Genomic DNA, 23909 nt, shown 5'->3' with positions numbered 1-23909 from the left:
GGGTCCGAGCTCAGCGCAGGCGGGGACCCGGCCCAGCGAACTCGAGCAGGCCCTGCCGTCTCCCCGCCGCAGCGGTCGGCTGAGATTGTTTTGTTTTCCCCGCGGTAGCCTCTGCGACGCTTGTCTCTTTAAGGGGCCGGGCTTCCAGTCCAACAGCAGCCTTTTGTCAAATCTGAACCCGCCTTTTTTTTCAAATGCAAACTGCCAAGGCCCCTTCCCCGGCACCTCCCGCGCGACTCGGCTGCCTGCGCTCTTCGCCAGACAACAGACCCGCCCCCCCAACGCATGGTGCGCGCGCTCATTGGCCGAGCCTGAGATTAAAGCACCGGCGCGCACCGCAGGAGAACTAGGGGGGTGTGAAGCGATTGACCGGAGTGCTAGCGCCTCGGACAGGCGAAGGACATCTTCTCTGACGTGGGTGGTGAAAGTCGCGCGCCGACTAGGGCATAAGGGGGCCCTGGGTATGAGGCGCGCTCCGAACGGCTCGGGGCTCAACAAGCGACCCACTGGGGCGCGCTCCAGAGGAGAGGGAGCTGGAAAAGGGCGCGCGCCCGCCGGAGGGAAGGAATCTTCCCGCGCAAACCCCCAAAGATCGAGTCTCCGGTGCCGGTCGGCTGCCAGCCCCGCCCCCAAAGCACCGCTGGGAGGGGGGCTGTAAGCTTAGCTCGATGGAGGCTGCCATTAACCGGGCTCTGACCGAAAGGGTGTCCCGGAAAGGGAAGCGGAGGGGGAGTGCCCTCGCCTCGCCCCACTCCCCCGGGGAGAGTCACATAGGGAGGGAGCGAGAGAGCACACCCCCTCCGGACCGCGCCGCTGGGAACCGCTCCTGGCGCCGCACAGCGCAGCCTGCAGAACGCCGGCTCCGCGTCCCCGGGGTCCGGTCACCACCCTGCGCCCAGACCTCCCACAGCTGGGACCCGCCTCGGCCCTCCGTGCCCCCGGCCAGGCCTTTCCCTCGGGTCGGCCCCCGGCTGGTGCCGGCCCCCGCGCCGGCCTGCCCCCGGGGCTCGGAGGATTCCTTCCCCCCCGGGCTAGCGCGTTGGGGCAGCCGCCCTGCCTCAGCCGCGGATGGCGAGCCTGGGTAGACGGAGCGCCCGGTCGTTCGCTCTCCTCGCCATGCCCCACCCCCCGCAATGCTCCGCACCCGCCGGGCCTCTCTCCTCACCTGCCCGGAGGTCGCCGCCGCCTTCCCCGCCTCGGGAAGCTCCTGCTGCCGCTGACTCCCCTGGGCTGCTCTCGCCTGCCGCTAGCTTTCTCTTGTATTGTATGTTTCAATGGCGGCGGCAGCTCTGGAGGGGGACGGAGGGGGGGCTCCTTCTTCTCCACATACCGCCTCTAGGAGGAGTCACTGCAGCTTGCCTGCAACAGCCCCTGCCGCCCTCACACAGCGCGCTGCCTCTCCCCTCTCCCTGGCCAGGCCCGCTGGCTCCTGCCTTCCAAAACCGACCCGCTGATGATGAAAGGGCTCCCCGGCCTTGGCTGCGGGGGTGCCGGGGGTCAGCGCATCAGTAAAAGCGGCTTTCCTGAGTGCAGGAACAGTCTGGCCTGGCAAGGGGGTAGGCAGCGATAGTTGGCGCCATTGTGAGGTTTAGGGGTCCTTTAAATGACATCTTTGGTTCGACGTTAAATCATATCCAGGGCTGGTTCATAGCACCCAGATCCAGGGATAGGTTTGGTGCCCCAATTGGCATTAATGGAGCCACTCATCCCAAAATGTGGGGTAGAGTGATCATCCAGCTAGTAGAGTATTTTGGGCATTGCATGAGGTCAGTATGCGGTATTGTCAACCCTAAATGTTCAAATATCACAAAATTGGCTTTAAAATCATGATGGTTTTTAAAAATAAATCGTTGGGGTTCTTTTTATTTGTCCTATGGTGTTGGAAGTGTTTAGGATTTAGTATTTTCAAGCTTGTTGCCATAACCACCAAAGCTACAGGCTTGCCTTTTTTCAAAATGAAAGCGGAGCTGTTCAGTCACGCCAATTGAGGAGTTGGAGCTTTCAAAAAGCAACAAATATTGTGAGACCTGTGGTGCACTCACAAGAGTTGGCAGCATTGTTTAACCATAATACAATACACACCTTTTGTAAATAAACAAGACGGGTTATAAAATACTATTTTGAGACAAGAAAATATAACCACATTTGAAAATGTTTCCTAACGGCTCTAGATTAACAGCAGGCAGGTGCTATGTAGTAACAATGCAAAAAGAGGGGGAGACTGGAACAGAAAAATCTAGGGCTCTTATGTAGCACCAGAAACTTCTGTAATTAGGCTGAGCCATTTTATTTGTATCAATAAATTTTCTCCACCTTATTTCATTTATATACATATTTTTGTATTCTGGATTATGTACAAACTATAGATGCAGTGTATGCTATCATAAAATGCCATTCAAATGGATTATATAAAACAAAAATCATGCTGGATTGCAGTTATAGTTATTAGTGTTTGTCTTTGCATGAAGATGGAGTCACCAGTAGTATTTCCATGTATAAGATTTAAAGGAGCATAATTGGGGATAATTGAACAAACTATTTTTGAGTTAAAGGTTTGTGGAAAATGAATACTTTTCTCAACTCAAGAAACTACTTGTTCTGTCATGGACACCTTCATGAGAACAAGAGCACAGGACAGGTTTTATTGAGTTTGAGAAATTGTCGATTGCTTAATGTTTGAACAGCAGTGTGAATATATAAAGCATCATATAAGAAGTAATGGTGAAATTATGATCCTATTGAAGTAAATGATAACACTCCCATTAACTTCAGTAGGGGCAGAATTTCACCCAAAGATTTATAATCTCCTGTGTGTGAATTGGGGATAGCAGAGTTACAGTTTGTTAGGCATTTATGAATGTTACGTATCTAGAAGCAGTTTCCAAGCTCCTCTGGTATCAGCTAACAAATGTTACAGCAGAAACCTGGAATAAAATAGTATAATATTTACAAGTGTCTTTTGAGAAGAGCTGGCAACCTCTCTGAGAAGCCTGGTTCTTTCCTTTTTATGAAAAGGGATAATGCAGGCCCTAGCATAGTATAGGAATCTGGGGAGGGTATGAAATTGAAGAACTTTACAGTGTGTTCCTGGTATTCTTGAACTTGTCCTAGGTGTAGAAATCTTAATTGAGAATTTCTTGCCTTTTTAGTGTTTAAATTATCAACTACCGTACCACACTGTAGTAAGTTTAGATTTTTGTAGGTAGAACACATTCTCATCCTTAAATGTGCATTAACAAAGTTACAACTGTTACATCCCTGAATGCATTTCTGGAAGGCATTCAGATACTACAGTGATGAGTGTGGTATAAAAACATGAATAGAATAGAGTGACTAGAAAAGTTATTAGTGGATAAACAACTGAGTTAAAAGCAAACTGCATTTCATTATACAGCAGCAATAGGAAAAATGACATTTGATGGCTTATTAGTATTATTTGGTGATGGATTGCTCTAGGCAATGATCCTGGAGTCTTGGCGTATATTTTCACATTTGCTATTATGCAGAGTGTTATCAAGCATCCAGGGTTTTCGTGACACAACGGCTATAGTACCAGGAAGAGAGGCAGACAAAACACAACATTTGGCTCTCCACCCAAACAAATGTTCCTTGTCAGTTATCTCTGTCTTAGGGAAAGATGGTATTACTGTTTAGCAATCTTTTAAGATTAAAATTTACAAATTTTGGATAATAGAAAATTATTCACACAAATGGAGTCAGTCCTGTTTGTTTCTACAAAGACCATCTGCCAGTTGACTTCCTAGTACAAAATAGATTTGTTTCTTTGTAAAATAAATAACATATCTATTGAAGGGGGTTTATGAATTGCTGATTGCCTAGCTCCTAAGCTATTGGAGTCTCAGTGTTTGTATATGGCACACTTACTGGTGAATAGAAATTGTCATGACTATTTCATAACTTCAGAGTCTTATTAACAGTATTAAAATTACTTCATTATTATGAGGTGTGTTTTTCCTTTTAAAACCCAGTACAATTTTTTGTAGACTTTAAAATGTTGTTGAAGACTTTTCAATTAAACTACAATTTTGACCATCACAGTGGATTTATGGTAGCTTGGTGCCCAGTTATGCAGGAAATGCAAGTTGGGATTTGAATTTGGTGACTTAGATCCAGATCCTCAATGGTATTTAAGCCCCTAACTCCCATTGAAATAAATGGGAGTTAGGGGCTTAGGCCCAGATCCTCAATGGTATTTTTCTCCTTTACGGGGGAGGGAGCACGGTACATGACTTGAATGACACCGTTCAGCTGTTCCAAGGGTACTGTTAACACTGTCCTGAGGGAGTTGTGTTATAGCCTTTCTCAACCAAAAGGATAGGTGAACTTTATGCTTGACCTTATAAGGTAAAGAATAAAAGAGGCAAATGAAATATAGCTCACCCAAAAAAGAATACTCAGATATGGCCAGCCTAAAAATCAGACTACCTTGGAGATCTGACCTGAAGTTTTAATCTTTTTTTTTCTTTAATTTATGGCAACAATAGAAATTATAAAGGGAAGGCAGAAGGGGTAGCACATCTGTACCATACTTTGTATGCACATTTGGTTTTGGTATATTTCAGTATAATCAAATCTCTATCAGTACACGTGAACTATCTAGATCCAAACGTAATGTAGGTAAGTGCTGTGTTATCAATATACCCAACAAAAGTATGCTAATGGACTTAAGTTCTGACTTGTAACACCACTCCTTTTCCCAGGACTTTCCTGAGCACAGACTGCCAGCTTTTGGATGAGGCCCAGTTTTAGTTTTCTGTTGAGGCCAAAATACTAATTTTGTTCCCTGGCTCTGATCAAGATCAGGAATTCAGAGGAGTCTTGTCTTCCATCCTCCTATTCCTCGTGGTCAGCTGGCTTTCCCTGGTTCCTACTATCTGCATCTGATATTGGGTTCATTTCTTGGTGAAGGTTGAGTCAACTGACTGGTCAAGACTAGGGACTGTTTTCTTCCCAACTGCCTCTCATAAGTGGTCCTAACAACACATACTGCAGTCAGGGGCACCAGAACAGGGGAGACTGGGAGCCATGGCCCTCCCACTTTTTAGAGGTTGTAATAGTGAGTGACTGGGGGAGGGGTTGGAGAGGAGCAAGCAAGGGGCGGGGAAGAGGGGCATGGGACGGGGTGGGGCCACTGTTTGGGCAACTGCACCTCCTCCCCCCACACACTTATAGGTTGCTTCTGCCTCTCCTGAGTGCAGTGACCTTATCTCAAAGCAATCTAAGACTCAAATGGTCTACTTAAAAATAGAATTTATTAGCAATAGCATGTTCAGATTAAAACAAAATAAATGGTTTGTGTAAAATATCTAGTCAGGTTCAGGAGGGCTAGCTGCAGTAAAGAAACCAAAGCCTTATGTTTCTAGAGAATATATTCTTTCCCCCAGCTGGTTATAGGAATATAGGAAATCCCATACTGGATTTGGATTAGACCAGTGGTCCATCTAGTTCAGTGGCTAATACCAGATAGTTCAGAGAAAGTTGTAAGAAACCCTGCAGTAGGCAGTAATTCCATAACTTTCCTGTCCAGTATCAGAGGGTAGCCGTGTTAGTCTGTATCCACAAAAACAACAAGGAGTCTGGTGGCACCTTAAAGACTAACACATTTATCTGAGCATAACCTTTCGTGGGTAAAAAAACACTTCTTTAGATGCATGGAGTAAAAATTACAGATGCAGGCATTATATACTGACACATGAAGAGAAGGGAGTTACCTCACAAGTGGAGAACCAGCGTTGACGGCCAATTCGAATAGGGTGAGTGTAGTCCACTCCCACTAATTGATGAGGAGGTGTCAATTCTAGGAGAGGCAAAGCTGCTTTTGTAGTGAGCCAGCCACTCCCAGTCCCTATTCGAGCCCAAATTAATGGTTTGAAATTTGCAAATGAATTTTAGTTCTGCTGTTTCTCTTTGAAGTCTGTTTGTGAAGTTTTTTTGTTCAAGTATTGCTACTTTTAAATCTGTTATAGAATGTCTAGGAAGATTGAAGTGTTCTCCTACTGGCTTTTGTATGTTACCATTCCTGATGTCCGATTTATGTCCATTTATTCTTTTACATAGAGACTGTCTAGTTTGGCCAATGTACATGGCAGAGGGGCATTGCTGGCAGAGGGGCATTGCTGGCACATGATGACATATATAACATTAGTAAACATGAGCCCCTGATGGCGTGGCTGATGTGGTTGGGTCCTCTGATGATGTTGCTAGAGTAGATATGGTGGCAGAGTAGGCAATGAGGTTTGCTACAGGGATTGGTTCCTGGGTTAGTGTTTCTGTGGTGTGGTGTGTAGTTGCTGGTGAGTATTTGACTTTCCTGTGTTTCTAACACCCAGTGGTTAAAGAGCCCTGAAGCATGAGTGGTTATATCTTTTCCAAAAATTGTTCATTTTTTTGTTGTTTTTAGTATTATTCATGTACATATCTAATCTTTTGAACCCTACTAAGATGTTGGCTACAATAATATATTGTGGCAATGAATTCCATAGATTATGCAAAAAAGGTATTTCCTTTTATCAGTTTAAATTTGAATCTTTTTCTTCCCTGATTCTTTTTGCACTAAACATATAAGAGACACACCTCTGTTTGTTATCCCTCTCCCCTCTGACCCAGCTTGTAGCACTGTTACACTTTTCATGTTTTTGATTTTCCTAGCTTATTAATTTACCAGCATCCCCAAATGTTTTTGCAGAGGGCCGTCCTAGTCTGCTTCACATGCTTTTATCAAAGTCATTCATCACTGTAATTTTCATGTTAACAAACAATTTAGGATCCTCTTTTTCTGTACAAATTCCATAACTGAAAATGTTTCTTGAAGGTATGTGCCCATAAGAGTTGTTTCCCAGTCCACTTCTGCGTCTTTTTACCTTTTTCACCCCCTCCAAGGACTATCTGCGCTTTGTCTCATTTTGCGAGTTTTGGTGTTGGTCGGAATGTCAACGTGAAGCCAGTTGAAGCCTTACCTATGCTTAGGTCAGCGGCACCACTGCAAGTCATGGTTTACACTGGCATGGTGTGTTTATATGAGGGGTTTGCACTGGTGCAGCTACATCAGTATAACTACATCAGTGCAATGCCCTCACCTGCCCACAGTGTTTACAGGGTCTGTTTGTTTTTAAAGATAATGGGTTTATATAATTCTGATAATTCATTCTTGATATTAATACTGCTTTATATCAAGTTTGAATTGAGGACAGATTAAAACCAACCTATCACAAAGTCAAAGGTGCTCCCCAGAGCATTTCAAGATGCATAGAGTAAGATTGTGCCGCTCCTCTCAGGGTACATCTACACTGTCGCTGTGAGTATGCTTCCCAGCTCAGGTAGACAGATGTGTTATCTCTTCTTGTGCTAGCACTATAAACATAGAAGAGTAGCTGGGGATAGCACTGGCAGTGGCTCAGGCTAGGTGCCTGAGTACAAACCAGCCCTCACCCATTGGGTACATACTCAGGCTGCTAGCCCAAGCCACTGCCTGTGCTTCCCCCAGCTACACTGCTGTTTTTAGTGCACTAGCTGAAGCAGACCTAGTGTGTGTCTGTCTCTGAGCTGGGAAGTACGCTTCCAGCTTCGGTATAGACGTACCTAAGAGGCATAGCACACAGAACTCGCAGCCCAGGAGAGTGGGTGCTAAGGTGGATTTAAGCCACTTTTGCATCCTCCCCTACTCTAGTTAGGAGGTCCACAGGAAAGTCCATCAGGTGTGGATAAGCCTCTTCTATGGTCCATTGTGAGTTAAGTGTTCTTTAATAAGCCATTCAGCTTGAACAGTCCCTTCACAATGTGCTGGTCAGACTGAATGCAAATTACCCTGGGGGTGATACCACAGGAGCAAACAAATTTGAAATACAGGTACATAGCAATCTTCAGAACTTCAAATAAAAAACAATACATGCCTACAAATAGGATAATCATATTCAGCAAACCATAACTTTTGCAGTGACACCTTACTTGACACACTTTGTACAAGATTTTTTGTGATTATATAACAGTGGTAGCAATAATGATCTACACGTTCATATTTTAATCATATAACATCACACAAGTGCTTACTTCTATCACCAGATCTACTATCATAACAAGGGGAACGAGTGTACCATCCAGACTCTCATTCACTGCACCTTATGGCATGAGTGGTAGGACTCTCAGATTTTGAGAACTCTTTCTCTTGAAATGCAGCATGTATTGATTAATTCTAGAAAACAATCTACTAGAAAATACTGATTAAATATGGAGGCAATTTCTACTGTGGGTATCAGATAAGGGTTTTGATCCAGTATCCACTCCTATGCAAGTGTTTTTTTAGAGTACTTGCTGTTTCTAAAGAATAAGAGATTCTTTCTGATTCCTTACAGCCCATACAGCTACAATGGAGTCTTTCATAGTCCTGTGCAGGAGGTCATGGGGTCCCATGAGAGTCTTTTCCAGCCTCTGTAAATGACCACCAAAACTCCAGGTGTTCTTAACCATCATACTTTATTATATCACTTCAGTAGGCTACAGCTATTATTTACTGTCAGTATCCAGCTTCCCCCACATGTTTCTGGGGAAGGGTACAGTAGTAGCAGCCACCAGTCATGTCAATGCTTCTCTTCCTTCAGGCTCCCTACTCTCCTCTCTAGCACTTCCTTCCTGTCTGCTTATATAGTACCAGCTGCTGGGGGGTTACTTCCACTCAGTTATCCCCTCAGTTGTATCTCCACTCAGTTAATAGGCAACTTCTGCCCACTGCCTGTCTTTCAATCAGGTCCCAATTAACATATACTGGTAGGAATTTGAGTGACAAGGCACTGAGTCAGCTCCTGACTCAGCAAACCCTATTCAAAGGGGAGATCTTTTTTCCTCTCATTATATTGTAGAAAGGTTTTTAAGAGGTCTGTTAAACCATTACTTGTCCATAAGGGACCCAGTTTCTGTATGGGTATTAATGTAGTATTAACACAACTCATGTCTCTGCCATTCAAACTTTTATTAACTAGCTCTTTATTTCATCTTTCTGTTAAAACAGCTTTTATTATAGCAATTACATCAGCTAGAAGGATTAGCAAACTGTATGCTTTACTGGCAAACCCTCACTTTATAGTCTTTTATACAGACAAAATAGTGCTCTCACTGCACCCTTAGTTTTTACCTAAAGTAATTTTTGATTTTCATGTTAATCAATGTACCAATGTAACCTTCCGGTATTCTTTCCAAAACTTCATACTCAAGAGTGAATCAAAGTTACATTGTTCGTATATGAAAATAGTTTTATCTTATGTTGTTGTAGCCAGGCAAGGTACTAACAAACTTCAACAGGACTTTATTTTTTAAAGTGGAAACCTCTTTTCCAAGCTGCTGCTTGCACCCTCAGTAGCTCTCCCCCAGCCTCTTCAACTCCTCCCCCCTCCTTCCTGTTCTTTCAGACTCCCAACAGCCAGTGCTCCCAATTCTAATAATTACAAGCAACATCTAAACACCACATTCCCTCCTCTCTTAAGAAACTCTCCCAATTACAATAAATGTTGTTCTAACCACAGGAACAAATAGGAAACAAGGCACTATACTGTTGACAGAATTATTACACTAAAAACACTATAGATACTACATAACATAGTCACTAGTCCAGACAGGTGGTTGTCTGGGTCTGACAGGCCGTCTCTCAAGCCCCGGTTCCAGTGCAATGTCTTATTGTGTTGATACTACAGTGAAGTCATCCAATGCAGACTGGGTGTTGGCATAATCTCCTCTTGGTGCATAGGCAGGTGCAAGGTAAGAAGCATTCCATACCCACCCATCAGAAAGTCAATAGGCGTACGGTCCGTTCTTCTCTATGATTTTAAGAAGAGCTGTGAATTTATGGTCCCCTTTGCGTAAAATTCCAAGTTTTCGTATTCTAACAAAAGAACCACACTGAAACTTCGGTTCCTTAGCACTCCGCTGCTTCTGTGAAAGTCTTATACTTCACTTGGTTCTGTTCAACTGGTTTTCTCACATCATCCTCTGCTGGGACCTCAGGTCGTGCCTTTAACAATCCAGCAATGATCAGTTTACTATTCATCTGTTTCCCATGCAGTAACTCTGCAGGTGATCTTTGCGTTGTGGCATGTCGTGTAGCCTGGTATGCTTGCAAGAGATCAGTAGTGAAGGTTATCCACAATTGCCCTTCCAGGTTAGCCATTTGCAGACTCTCTTTCAAACTTCTGTTAAACCGTTCGGTTTCCCCATTGGCTTGAGGGTAGTATAGGGATGACCTTCTGTGTAAAATGTTCCTCTCTGCTAGAAAAGTTTCAAACTCCAGGAAAGTAAATTGACTACCATTATCTGAAACCAGTTCTTTGGGATTACCTTCCCTGCTAAAAACTGAAGAGAGGAACTTAATTACTGTAGCAGAAGAGATTTGCGATGTAAAAGCTACCTCAGACCATTTACTGAAATAGTCTATTAAGGTGATGGCATAATGACAGTCAATTGGAGCAGTATCAAAGGGTCCTACAATGTCAATCGCCACTTTTTCCCATGCAGATTCAGGAAGAGGAACAGGCTGTAATGGAGGGGTACATGTCACTGCTGTCTTATCATGCATTTGGCAAGTGACACAGGATTTTATGAGTGCTTCAGTGTGAGAGTCCATCCCTGGCCACCAATACAGATCCCGTAGTCATTGTTTGGTTCTGACAATTCCTTGATGAGTATCGTGTGCCAGATGTATGAGTTTTTGACTGTAATTCTTCTGGCACAAGTAGCCGGTGTTTACCTCGTAGCACACAGCCGTCGAGCAAAGAAAGTTCATCCTGAACTCTAAAATCAGGCAGCAAAACTGGGTCAAGGTTTTTAGGGTTACTGGGCCATCTCTTTGTCAGAAATTCCCATAGTTTTTGTTGAATTGGACATGCTGAACAAGCAGCTTGAAATTGTTCTCTTGTAACTGCAGTAAGAGTGCGTGTAATAAGTACAACTACTACATCCTCATCCTCCAGTGGACCATCTGGTGAAGGCAAAGGTAGGCGAGAAAGGCAATCAGCTACCACATTTTGGTTTCCAGGCTTATATTCCAGTTCATAGTTGAAAGAGAGTAGTCTTACAGACCATCTAGCAATACGATATCATGCTCTTCCCAGTCCTTTTGTGGTGAGCAACGTCATCAAAGGGCTGTGGTCTGTGCGCAACTTGAACGTGCGGCCCCACAGGTAAGTTCTCCATTTTTCAGTAGCCCAGACACAAGCAAGTGCTTCTTTTTCGACTGTAGAATATTTTCTCTTAGCATTGCTTAGTGTCCTTGAAGCAAATGCAACAGTCCTCTCTGTGTAGTCCTCATGAAGTTGTGTGAGGACAGCCCCAAGTCCATAATCAGAAGCATCAGTAGTTATAATTGTGGGCAATGCAAGTACTGGACTATGTACAATCAAGTCTTTCACCATTTCGAAACTAGCTTATGTATCCATTGTCCACGCTAAGGTTGAACTTCCCCATAGTAATTGTCGTAACGGTTCAATGACAGAAGCATAATTGGGAATGAATTTTGCATACCAGGAGGTAAGACCCAAGAAGGAACGTAAGGTTTGCAAATCTGTTGGAGGAAGAACATTTGAAATTGCCAGGATATGAGCCGGATCAGGTTTTAGTCCAGCCTGTGAAATTGTATGCCCCAGAAAGGAGAGTTCAGTTTGTATAAATTTGCATTTGGACCTATTGAGCATGAGGCCTGCTTTCCTGATGCAGTTTAGTACAGACTGCAGGTTATTGTCATGCTCCTCTGAAGTATTTCCAAACACGATAATATCATCCAAATAGCACTGAACTCCATGTTGATTCTTCAAAATCAATGACATTTTTTGGAAGGCACTTGGGGCTGATGCGAGACCGTATGGAACACGTTTAAAATGGAATAGTTCCTCATGTGTAATAAATGCTGTGAGGTCTCTGCTATCTTCATACAACATAACCTGGTGGTATGTGCTCTGCAAATCAAGAGTAGAAAACATCTTTGCTCCACGGAGTTCTGCAAATACTTCTCCTATGTAAGGAAGAGGATGGCTATCAATCACAATAGCTTTATTTGGCTCCCTTAAGTCCACACAAAGGCAAATGCCTCCGCCCTTCTTCTGTGTCACTACTATAGGTGAAACCCATTCCAAGGAGTCAATCTCTTCAATAATGTCCTCTTGAACAAGTTTTCTAAGTTCCTCTGAAACAACTTCCCTGACTGAAAATGGTAAGCGCTATAATTTCTGTCGTACAGGCATCACATTATTCCGCATTTTAACTTTATGCAGAAACCCATAAGCACAGCCGAGTTTCTCCTCAACCTGGTGTTAGGTCCCAGCTGAAACTGGTGTGTGTACCGCAAGAGTGCTTTGCTGAGGAAGATCAATTCGTCCATTAATTACCCTGAGATTTAAAGCATCCAATAAATCTCTGCCAAGGATAGGGGTGCCTTTGTGGACAACGTAGAACTCTACAGTTACATAGCAATCACCAAAAGTAACTATTGCTGGCAGGCAGCCACTTACTGGAATATGATTTTGCAAATAGCACACCAGGTAAAGCTTGGGTTCAGTAAGAGGCACATCTTTAAAGTAACGTAAATAGATGGAATCAGGTAGTATAGATACTGCTGAGCCAGTGTCCAACATTAGCTGAATAGAGTGTGATTTGCCTGAGGGTATGGCGGAAACATTTACCATGCACTTTATTTGTTCTGGAATATGTGCAGTAGTGATTTTGTCCACGCTGAGCACAGTAACATCTGGTATTGTAACTGCATGCACATGTTGATTGAACTGGCTGCTGCGATATACTTTAGCAAAATGCCCAATCTTTTTGCAATGATTGCACTGAGCTACTTTTGCTGGACATCCTGTGTAGCTTGCAAGGTGTTGTGGGGATCCACAGCGAAAGCATGCTTTTACTGTATTTTGAATTTGCTGATTTGGTGGTTTTCCATTAGTTTTTTGTCTTGTAATTGTTTGTCTGCAGTGATAGTGAACTTTTCTGCAAAGGACTTACAGCCTGGACTGTGCCTCCTGTATCCATGTTCATTATTTGCTTCAGCTGTAGCTGACTCAATCTGGTTAGCAATGGTTATTGCTTTTTCTAGTGTAAGTTGTGGTTCTAGAAGTAAACGTTCTCTTACATGAAGCATGGTTGTTTTCTCAATGAGCTGGTCTCTAATCATCTCATCTCCCATATTCCCAAAGTCACAAGTTACAATCAGACTCCTCAGGGAAGCAATATACTGCATTATAGTCTCCCCTGGTTTCTGCTCACACTGGCAAAACCTGTAGCGATTAACTACTACATTCACTTTTGGTACAAAAAAGTTCTTTAATGCAGTGAGTGCAGTCTCATATTTATCGTCTACAAGGGCAAAAGTGTAAAATATACTCTGCCCTTCTGCTCCAATCAGTGGATTAGCAGAGCACACTTTCTTACTTCAGAAATCTCTGTAGCACTGATTGCAAGCAGATAAGTCTCAAACATATGGATCCAGGCAGTAAAAGCAATTGGAGGCTCGCCTGGGCTTTGTAGAAAGGGTGCAGGTGGGTTCAGAGGCAGAAGATCCATCGTCGTCGCCAATATGTTGTAGTAGCCAGGCAAGGTACTAACAAACTTCAACAGGACTTTATTTTTTAAAGTGGAAACCTCTTTTCCAAGCTGCTGCTGCACCCTCAGTAGCTCTCCCTCAGCTTCTTCAACTCCTCCTCCTCCTTCCTGTTTCCTGTCCTTTCAGACTCCCAACAGCCAGTGCTCCCAATTCTAATAATTACAAGCAACATCTAAACACAACATCTTATTACTTAGATAGATCTGAAATATTCAAGACCTCACAAACTATTTGTTTCCTATGCAGATAATTGTAAAGGAAAAGGTGTTTCTACTCAGACTTTATCTGAGATGGGTCAGACAGTGCATAGGAGAGAGATATAAGAATGTTTGAAACAATCCTCCTGCATTAAAACACATTCTACCAGGACAGTCTGTGTCTTCAGCAGCATGCTTTAGACATGTTCCATTAACTGAAATCTAAAACAACCACATGGAGCTCGATACATACAGGGCCATCCTTAGGATTTATGGGGCCTTACGCAGTATTATTAAACTGGTGCCCTATGCCCTTCTTGCTCTTAGCAACACAAACATAAGCTTACAGTAATGGAAAACTTGCCACATGCACTTTATTAAAAACAGTTTAATTGTGCCGCCTTCACCCCTAACCCCTACACTTACCTCCCACCTGCACCTCCAACCCCAGCCCTGCACTGCCAGCATGCCCCGCCACACCACCCACTACCCCCACCCCCTTTATGCCCAGTGGCTCCTCACCCAGAGATTCCACCATCCATCCCTATACCCAGCGATCTCCCACCTGCAGACCCCCTCTATTGCCCAGCACCCCTCTCACAGCTCCGACTTCCCAGCACCCCATATTTCTGAGGGAATTCAGCACCAAAAGATTAAATTCTATGCACAATATTTTAAAATTCTGCAAATTTTGTCAATAAATAAATGTGGAGGCTCCAGCATGGCAGTGGCAAACATAGGCCACTGGCTGCATGGAGGTAGGAGATCACCCTGCAGCCCTCCCCTGCTAGGATAGAGACTTGGCGGTAAGATACCTCTGTGTGCACTTCAAAAGGCCACAGAGAAGCATTTTATATGATGGCTGGGATGTCAGCTATGACCCAAAATCCATTTGAATGACAAAAAGGAAATAGCTGATACCAATTGCTGAGTCCCACCCTCATCCAGGCCCTTGCCTGCCACCGCTCTGGGCCATCAACTCCCAAATGGCCTTTTATTCTCCCTAAAATAGAGCATTTCCCTCTAATCCAGAAAAGTAAAGAGGTGCTTGGGATGTTCAGTTTAATAAGAAAAGGAATTATATTCAGGCACCAGTCTTTTTTTCTGCCCTGATTTACATTCCTGGTTGCCACACATGGCTCAGTGGGATTGTACTGCGTATAACTCAGCCCGCTGTTTCAACAGTGCGGCTGGAGCCACAACCAGCCAAGTCTCATTTGAACCGTGGCTCTTGTTTTGGATTATTTAAGGCAGTTTTTAAAGGTCTTTCCCATGGGTGAGGAAGAAGGTGCTGCATTCTTGAAGGGACCTTTAAAATCCCATTCAACTCTGCACTGTTTACAACTCTCCCTCGTTCAAAATGCTACCAGCTTGAGAGACAGCCCTGGAGTAACTTGGATCCACAAGAAAAAAAAAATCATGTCCCTTTTCCCTAAATAAAAGTTTTCAGCTACTCCAGCCTTGTCAAGTGCGAGTTCTTCTTCCTCCCCAGCTAAGAGGTTGCTCCCTCCCTTGCATTCTCCAGCCCTGATTGCTGCTTTTCTGCTCCAGGTACATCCCCCTCCTCCTTTTGTTTTAGTGTCAGTTTCCTCCTGTTGACACCAGAATATTGTGAATGGGCAGGAAAAGCAAAGGCCACCTTCTTTTATTTTCCTTTAACTTTCCCTCCTCCCCAGCCAGGTTGTGTGTGCGCCTCTCCCTCCTCCCAGCCCCATCTGCTGCTGATCCCGGCTGGGGAAGGGAGGAGAGGAAAAGGTGACGGTCCAAAGGGGATCCTTGGCATCTGGGCTTAACCTTCAGAGAAGAGGGAGGCAAAGAGAAAAGGAGACTAGGAGAGAGATTGCAGGGACTTGCCGGCGGGGCAGGGCACATGGGCAGAAGAGGGGAGAGGTGAAGGTACAGTGTGGGGCTGCTCGGAACAGCTGCTCCCCCCCGGGGCCACCAGCTTGCTCCCAAGGAGGCCCTAGTGCTTTCGCTGCTCGCTCACTAAGCCAGACAAAGAATCCCCCTGCTCTTTTCCCTTCCCAGCCTGGCTCCCCACAGCCAACCCCAGCCCAGTTCCTTCTCCACCTCCCCACCCCACAAAGTCCCGTGCCTGGCTCTGCCTCCCCAAGCTTGGCTCCCCCTCTCTCTTCCCAGCCTCTGGGTATCCCCCAGCTCTGTTCCCAGCCTTGCCTGGCTCCCCCTGCTCACTCACATGCAAACTTTCATTCCTGGCCCCGTGAGGCCCCGCCCAAGCCGGGGGCCTTCTCCAGCTGCCTGAGGAGTGAGTGGGCGGAGGGGAGGGGCCAGGGCGTCGTGTTGGGGAGAAGCCTGTGGGCCCAGTGCGGGGAGGGGTCTGAGAGGAGAGGAGTTCACACCACAGCCAGCGAGGGTGGTGCCCCAAATTTTCGGATGCCCGACGCAGCCGTGTATGCCTAACGACGGCCCTGGATACATACTTTTACTAAAGATTATGCATTAGACGCAACTACTAGGTCTAATGCACAGTTTGGCAGGGCTGTTCCAGTATCTGTTTAATTAGGGTACCATGTCAGTATATGGTTGACCAAACTGTCGCAAGAGTGGGAATATGCAGAGGGCACTCGAAGAAGAAGAAGGTTACTTCGAGATGGACTCTGCATATTCATGCTCCCAGCCTGCCTTCCCCTCTTCTGCAGAGTTCAAATTAAGTCAGGCTCCGCATTAGTGGTGGAAGGAACTGAGGCAGTAACCACTGTCACACGCTCTGAATGTGCTGGAACGCTGAGGGGAGGGACAGGAAGCGGCACTTAAGTACTAAGGCTATTAACAGGCATTGCTTACAGCGGTTCCACCGTTCAGCTGCGCCAGTCAGCACATATCCCAAGAGATTAAACGTGCTCAGTCCATCTTGAAGAACCTCAGTTGCAAGTAAAAGCGGCAAAGAGTCCTGTGGCACCTTATAGATCAGGGGTCGGCACCCTTTCAGAAGTGGTGTGCCAAGTCTTCACTTATTCGCTTTAATTTAAGGTTTTGCGTGCCAGTAATGCATTTTAACATTTTTAGAAGGTGTCTCTCTATAAGTCTGTATATTATATAACTTAACTATTGTCGTATGTAAAGTAAACAAGGTTTTCAAAATGTTTAAGAAGCTTCATTTAAAATTAAATTAAAATGCTGATCTTATGCTGCCAGCCTGCTCAGCCCACTGCCAGCCTGGGGTTCCGTTCACCGGCAGCAGGCTGAGTGGGGCCTGCGGCCAGGACCCTGGCTGGCAAGGGGCCGGCAGCCAGAACCCCAGACCAGCAGCGGGCTGAGCGGGTCCGGCGGCCGGGACCCCAGACCAGCAGTGGGCTGGGCGGCTCAGCCCGCTGCCACTCAGCCCGCTGCTGGTCTGGGGTTCTGTCCGTTGGCTCCTGCCAGGCAGGGTTCCGGCTGCCGGCCCCGCTCAGCCTGCTGCCGGTCTGGGATCCTGGCTCTGCCCACATAGAGTGGGTACTTACCTTCTCTCTGGTTCTAGCCCATTCTCTTCCTCTCTGCACTGAGCTGAGGGTAGGAGTGCACTGAGCACAGGGCTGGGAGTGAAGGAGCAGGCTGGGGGTTGGGGTGTAGGGTCTGGCCAGGAGCTAGAATGAGGGAGGGGGTCTCAGTGTTGGGGCAGGAGGTTTGGGTGTGGAGTGCTTACCAGGGCAGCTCCCATTTGGTGCGAGGGGTGCTGGTGGGAATGGGGGGAGGGGTGCAGGAGCTCCCGTTTGGTGCTTAAGGTGGGGGTGGGAATGTGGGGGGTGCAAAAATTGGGGCATGGGGGGCTGGGGGTGTGTGAGGAGGGTGCAAGAGTCAGGGCTGGGGGCATGTGAGGGGGGTGCAGGGGGCAGGGCAGGGGGCTGGGGTGTGTGGGAGGTGTAGGGGTCAGGGCAGAGGGCTAGGTGTGTGTGAGGGTGTGTAGGGGTCAGGGCAGAGGGCTGGGGGTGTGGGCTAGGGTTGTGGGGGTGCTCCAAGCCCCCTGCCCAGAGCGGATCATGGCAGGGTGCTGGAGGGGATATGCCCTGATTCCGTCCCCGTCCCCACCTCTTCTCCGTCTCCTCCCGGGCGAGCCTGCTGTGGCTCTGCTTCTTCCCCTCCCCCTCCCCCTCAAGGGCCATCAGCTGATTGGCAGCAGTCAGGGAGAGGAGGAGGGGCAGGAACCCAACACGGCAGGGGGAGGGGGGAGCTTGCCTGCCCTGCAGTAGCACCTGGCAGGACCAAGCTTCTTCACCCTGCCCCCCGTGGTGGGGGTTGGGGTGGAGCAGAGAAGAGCGGGCCGGGGCAGGCAGGATTTTTAATGGCATGCTGCTGCCTGCCAGGGTCCTGGCCACCGGCCCCGCTCAGCCCACTGCCGGCCTGCGTTCAGCAGCAGGCTGAGTGGGACTGGCGGCTGGGACCCAGCAGGCAGCAGCGTGCCATTAAAAATCGGCTCGCGTGCCGTCTTTAGCTCGCTTGCCATAGGTTGCCGACGCCTGTTATAGACTAACAGACGTATTGGAGCATAGGCTTTCGTGGCTGAATACCCACTTCGTCGGATGCATGTAATGGAAATTTCCAGAGGCAGGTATAAATATGCAAGCAAGAATCAGGCTAGGGATAACGAGGTTAGTTCAACCAAGGAGGATGAGGCCCTCTTTTAGCAGTTGAGGTGTGAACACCAAGGGAGGAGAAACTGCTTTTGTAGTTGGCTAGCCATTCACAGTCTTTGTTGAATCCTGAGCTGATGGTGTCAACTTTGCAAATGAACTGAAGCTCAGCAGTTTCTCTTTGAAGTCTGGTCCTGAAGTTTTTTTGCTGCAGGATGAATCTGCTATTGTGTTTCCAGGGAGATTGAAGTGTTCTCCTACAGGTTTTTGTATATTGCCATTCCTAATATCTGATTTGTGTCCATTTATCCTTTTATGTAGGGACTTTCCAGTTTGGCCGATGTACATAGCAGAGGGGCATTCCAGACTAACACGGCTACCCCTCTGATAGTTACACGTAAGTAACCTTTATTTCACGTAGTTAGAATGCACCTCTCATCCCTTTATAGGTTCAACAACATCATTTTCATATATCAGTCCCAGGATGCTGACTCTAGCAACATGTAAGCTGAGAAAAGAGGGCATGTCATTCTTTCTCCAAGTACAGTTGGAGAGCAAGGAAAGCCCACATGAAGCTGTTCCTCCTTGGGAGACCAAGCAAGCCTTCTTCTCATACAGAGAGGAAGGCTGTAGCCAGGTCTCAGCCCTCTGGTCAGTCTCTCTCTATTAGTGCCCCAGTGAGTCATGATTCCACCCCAAGCTACATTTATTCAAAGGCCCCATTTGCCTGCCACTACATTGGTGCTGACCTCTTCTGACAGGGGCAGAAAGGAGCACTTGGTGTAGTCCTAAATCTGAAGGTACCAGAATGTCACTGACTAAAAGGGGCAGAAAGCGGGGGATGAGGCTGTGGGGGACAGAGAGAAGAAGGGGAGATTATACGTCTGGGGCATAGAGACTTAGGGCCTGCCTAGGTCTTAGGCTACCAGAGTCTGGTGCAGGGGGCTAAGGGCCAGGACGGAGCTGGGAGGCGGAGGGCAGGTACAACTAACTCAGACTGGTCCAGGTCATGTCTCCCCAGGGTGTTTACCCAGAGTGACTCAGAATCCTGCAGAAGTTTCTCCTGTTTGCCCCAGCTCCTGGCTCCAATTTCAGCTGGTGTCCAGAGAGATTCCCCCTGCCTTCAGTGGCAGAACAACTCAGCAAGCAGTTCTCAGACAATCACAAAATGGTCTGTCAAAGACCTGGTCCTACCCAGTCTTTTGCAAGTAGGAATTCCCAGAAATAGACCTGTCAGAAGCCAGAACAAGAAGCGCTGGACATGTTGCTCCAGAGGGTTTCTACCCAGACTCCCTGACAGATGTCTTCTTCCTTCCCTGGACACCAGGACTGATGTATGTCTTTCCGCCAATTCCCATGATACTGAGGAAACTGAGACAAGATGTAGGACTGGTAATTATGATAGCCCCAGCATGAGCCAGACAGTTCTGGTATTCAAATCTGATAGATCACTCGGCCCCCCTATCACCCTACTGGCCCTGCCTGACATAGTTTGACAGAAAAATGGTCCGATTCAACACCCAGACCAAGCTTTGTTACATGTAACAGCCTGGATGATGTACACCAAACAAAGCTATTCAGCTGAGGTTCAGACATTCCGTTCTAAAGCAAGAAATCTTCTGGCGGACTGACTTAAAAGGCTAAATTGAAGAGGTTTCCTATTTGGGCATCTTAGCACCAGACTTCTCCCTAATATAAGCATGAAAGGGGGTCAATTTTTATGCATTTGCTGAGGTGCCAGTTAGATTTTAAAACTGAAATCTAACAAACTAGGTTTGCCAATTGAATAAGAGTTTGTTGAATCTAATAGGATAATCCCTTTTTACTGAGTTCAGGGAGCATTGCTTTCTAATTCTAACTCTGGGTTCTTTTCAGGTCAGCTTTTATCTTGAACAGTATATCTCAGATCAGGATACTTTCTTATTCTTAACCAACCAACAATTTATTAATTCACCCAGAACCACATTAGTATATAATCAACAGTTCACCACTCCAGTATAGACACAACCAATGTTCTAGGTATGTACTGCAAAGCAATTATCACAGAATGGAGTTGAGACTTAGTAGTTATACTAAAGAACCATGCAAATTACCAAGATTTTGTATGACATTTACTTATGATCATCAGTTTTTTAGTACCTAACACATCTATCACATTTCCAAGGATGCACGTGTCTTTAAGGCACTTTTAAGAGTGTGGTTACTATTGTTTGAATGGATTGGTCCAAAAGAGACAAATTGAGAATTTCAAAGCCAATTGCTTAAAGTTGTTGTTTTCAAGCTCTGTTAGGTCAATTTGCTTGGATTTATAAAGGAGTTAAAATCTAAAATATGGCTATGTAATGTCTCACTGGAAGGTGTAGACTTAGCAAGGTAACCTATAGTTACTTGTATTAAAGAATAGAAAGTGAAATAAAATATTTAAAAGAAATCTCACCACATCTTATCCTCTTAACCCTGGGTTGGGGGAGAGTCCTTTCCACATGGATAGTCCTGGTGATGGTCACACTTAGGATTCTGCAGCTGGTTGCTGAATTCAGTCAGCTCTCAAGTTGCACGTGGTTATCTCAGTTTTATCTCAGGGCTTATTGCAGGGGACCACTCTCTGATTTCTATAAGACACTTGTCAAGTGAGTGCTCAGATTTCAGCTCAGTTTCTCTGCTGCTTCCATTCGTGTCCAGTAGATGGCGATGGTGTATAACCAATTTCTTTTTCTTATCGGAGGCTTTTTATGCTTGAGTCATTTCAAGGATTGCATTTCATTATTAACGCTACTAACAATTTACGCATTTTCACTTATTCCAAAGTTATATACTGGTTTATATCTTTCTACATTCCTTTTTTCTTGCGCTCGACAATTCCTATTATTTCCAGAGCGCAACAGTTATTTACAATGAAAACCAGCAAACTCCCTTATATTTTTTAAATTTGGCAGACATACATCATACATTTTTTGATTGTACTGTACATAAACATTTCACATTATTTGGGACTTACAATAGAACAAGAGACATTATCCATATATAGAAGGATGTAGAGCTGACTCACAAGGCAAAGAAATGGCAGCTTCTCATTTGGGGTGAAAGAAGAAAAGCTATCCACTTGGTATATTTGATTTACACAAAAAACAATGTATAGTTAATAATTTGGGGGTGAAAACATGTGACTTATTTCTTGGGGTAGCACGTAGTTTGCCCAATTTAACCTTCAATTTTAAGCCAGTCATTTCAAGTTTGCTTAACTTGCAGTTTGTCCACCCATCAGGAGCGGCAGAAGCTCCCCAAAATTGGAGGGGTCACTGGTGCCTGAACCATGCCTCCCCCGCCCTGCACTGCCTCTTCTCCCCAAGCCCCCGCCTTTGCGCTGCCTCTTCTCTCCATGCCACTGCCTTTGCATCTCCTCTTCCCCCCAAGACCCCACTCGTTCCTCTCCACCCCTTCTTCCCCCATTGCTTGCCCTTATGAACAGTAAAAAGTGATGGGCCATGGCTGATTTGTGGGTGCTTAGCACATCGACTCTGTGGATGCTCCGGGGATGGAGTACCCATGGAAAAAAAATAGTGGGTGCTCAGTACCTACCTGCAGCCCTGCGCATCAGCTTCTCCCTCTTCCTCCCTCCCCCAGGGGCCCCGCAAAGCAGCTCCTCCTCCTCCTTCCCAGCACCTCCCGCCTGCCACAATCAGCTGTTCAACAGCATGCAGGAGGTGCTGGGAGAGGGGTGTGCTCGGGGGAGGGAGTAGAACAGGGCAGAGCAGGGGTGAGGGCTTGGGGGAAAGGGTGGAGCAGGGCGGGTCACACACCCCCGTGGCAAATCACAAAGTTGGCACCTCTGGTCCTTAGACAAAGTGTCTCACATGATGTGAATGTTTTCTTATTGTCTTTACTTCCTAGGTGTATCTTATTTTGGGATAAACAGAAGTGGATAGCTTTTCTTATTTTGAGGGCCAGAAGGAATCAGTAGTTATTAATAATTTTAAGGCATATCTGTTCTATATATCTCTTACACTTGTCATCATCACCAATTTTAGCAATTTTTAATAATTTTTTGGATTATTTGCTCACCCTGAAAGAATTTAGGCTTTCAATCGACTCCATAAGGGTCAATCTAGCACTGTTATCTGTGCAAGCCCGTACTGTTTTTTCCCACTCTAGAGTGGCAAGATTTCTTTAGGGCCTTATTCTTGGGTCTTCCTTTGGTTCAGGAGCCCCTTCCCTTTGGAAACTCCATACAATATCAATATCAATGGATCCTGCCTCTTTGAGCCCTTAGCCACCTGTACCCTATACTACCTTCTCCATACCACCGATCAGGGAAGACTGCCTTTTTGATATCCTTTACATCAACTTGAAGGATAGGGGAGATTTAGGCCCTCATGGCAGGTCCCCCTTAAACAGTGTTTCATAAGGATAGGGTCACTCTCAGACCTCACCCCAAGTTTGTGCCCAAGGTTGTATTAGAATTCTGTATAAACCAAAGCATTCACCTCCTGGTTTTCTTTCCCAAGCCTCACTCAATCCTTTGGGAAGCTGAACTGAAAAAGTTACCTTCTTTTTACATCAACCGGAAACAGTCATTCAAGAACATGCCCAGGCTATTTGTGGCCTTTGCTGACAGAGTTAAGGGGCAAGCCATATCTTCACAGAGGTTATCTAAGTGGGTCTCCAATTGTGTAAGGACATGTTATGAGTTAGTCAGGTTAGATTCACCTAGATTCATTCCACTAGACCTCGGCCCCTGCGGCCCATTTAAGGAATGTCGCTATACCTGAAATTTGTAGGGCAGTTATGTGGCGCTTGCCAAGACACTAGTCTTTAATGGAGACTTCCAGACTGGGTGCCTATTTTGGTAGGGCTGTCCTGCAGTCCTTGTTTAAGTAGGGCTCCTTGTACCTGCCTCCAAGCAAATAGGCAACTGCACAGTAGAGTGGAATCCATGTGGACAATCATTTGAAGAAAAGAGAATGGTCACGTACCCTGCAGTAACTGTGGTTCTGTGAGATGTGTTGCTCACACAGATTCCATGATCCACCCTCCTTCTCTGTGACTACAGAGTTCTACCCTGCTGGGGTTCTGTATTGATAAAGAAACTGAGGGACAGTTCGGCCCCTTTTGCTCTTTATATCCTCAGATATGGGGGACAGGAGGACAGTTAGGGCACAAGTGTGGCCCAACGGACACTGCTGGCCAAAAGAACCTGATCTTGCATGCATGGGGAGCATGTGCACCAAGAGTGGAATTCATGTGGATAACATATCTCTCAAAAAAACACCGTTACTGTAAGGTAAGTAATTGGTCTTTATTTTACCTATTTGTTCTTAATGAAGTTGAAATTAAAATGGTCCTGTAAAAGGGTGGTATACATCTTCTGTGGAGCCATCCAGGTATTGGAACCCCACCGAGAGATACTAATCAAGTCCTGCTGATTCATTAGGGCAGGTGTGGTTTGTTAAACTCCACCCTAGATATAACAGAGTTGGGAGTTGTCCTCTGGACATAGGAATGTAGGATCTGGAGCAGAGAAATCAGAAGGGAGGAATCCTA

The 23909-nt window shown here is 45.8% G+C and overlaps 1 protein-coding gene and 1 long non-coding RNA gene across 4 annotated transcripts in view; one reads left to right on the top strand and one right to left on the bottom strand.

Moving 5' to 3' along the window:
• MACROH2A2 (macroH2A.2 histone) overlaps positions 1-1400 on the bottom strand; it is a 35587-nt gene extending 34187 nt beyond the window's left edge. The window contains exon 1 of one of the 3 annotated variants that reach the window (XR_007357681.2): positions 1166-1400. The gene's annotated coding sequence lies outside the window, so the exon portion shown is untranslated. The remainder of the gene's footprint in view (positions 1-1165) is intronic. The other 2 variants (XR_007357680.2, XM_048858120.2) reach the window with 2 other exon arrangements.
• Positions 181-23643, top strand: LOC142072802 (uncharacterized). The gene is made up of 3 exons (XR_012669374.1): positions 181-414; positions 18690-18765; positions 23497-23643. It is a non-coding gene; the product is annotated as an uncharacterized LOC142072802 (long non-coding RNA).
• Positions 23644-23909: the final 266 nt, after the last annotated feature.

Source organism: Caretta caretta, chromosome 7 (assembly GCF_965140235.1).
Source record: "Caretta caretta isolate rCarCar2 chromosome 7, rCarCar1.hap1, whole genome shotgun sequence".
Classification (NCBI taxonomy): domain Eukaryota; kingdom Metazoa; phylum Chordata; order Testudines; family Cheloniidae; genus Caretta; species Caretta caretta.
Note: the sequence above shows the minus strand (reverse complement) of the source record. Positions and strands in the feature narration are given on the sequence as shown.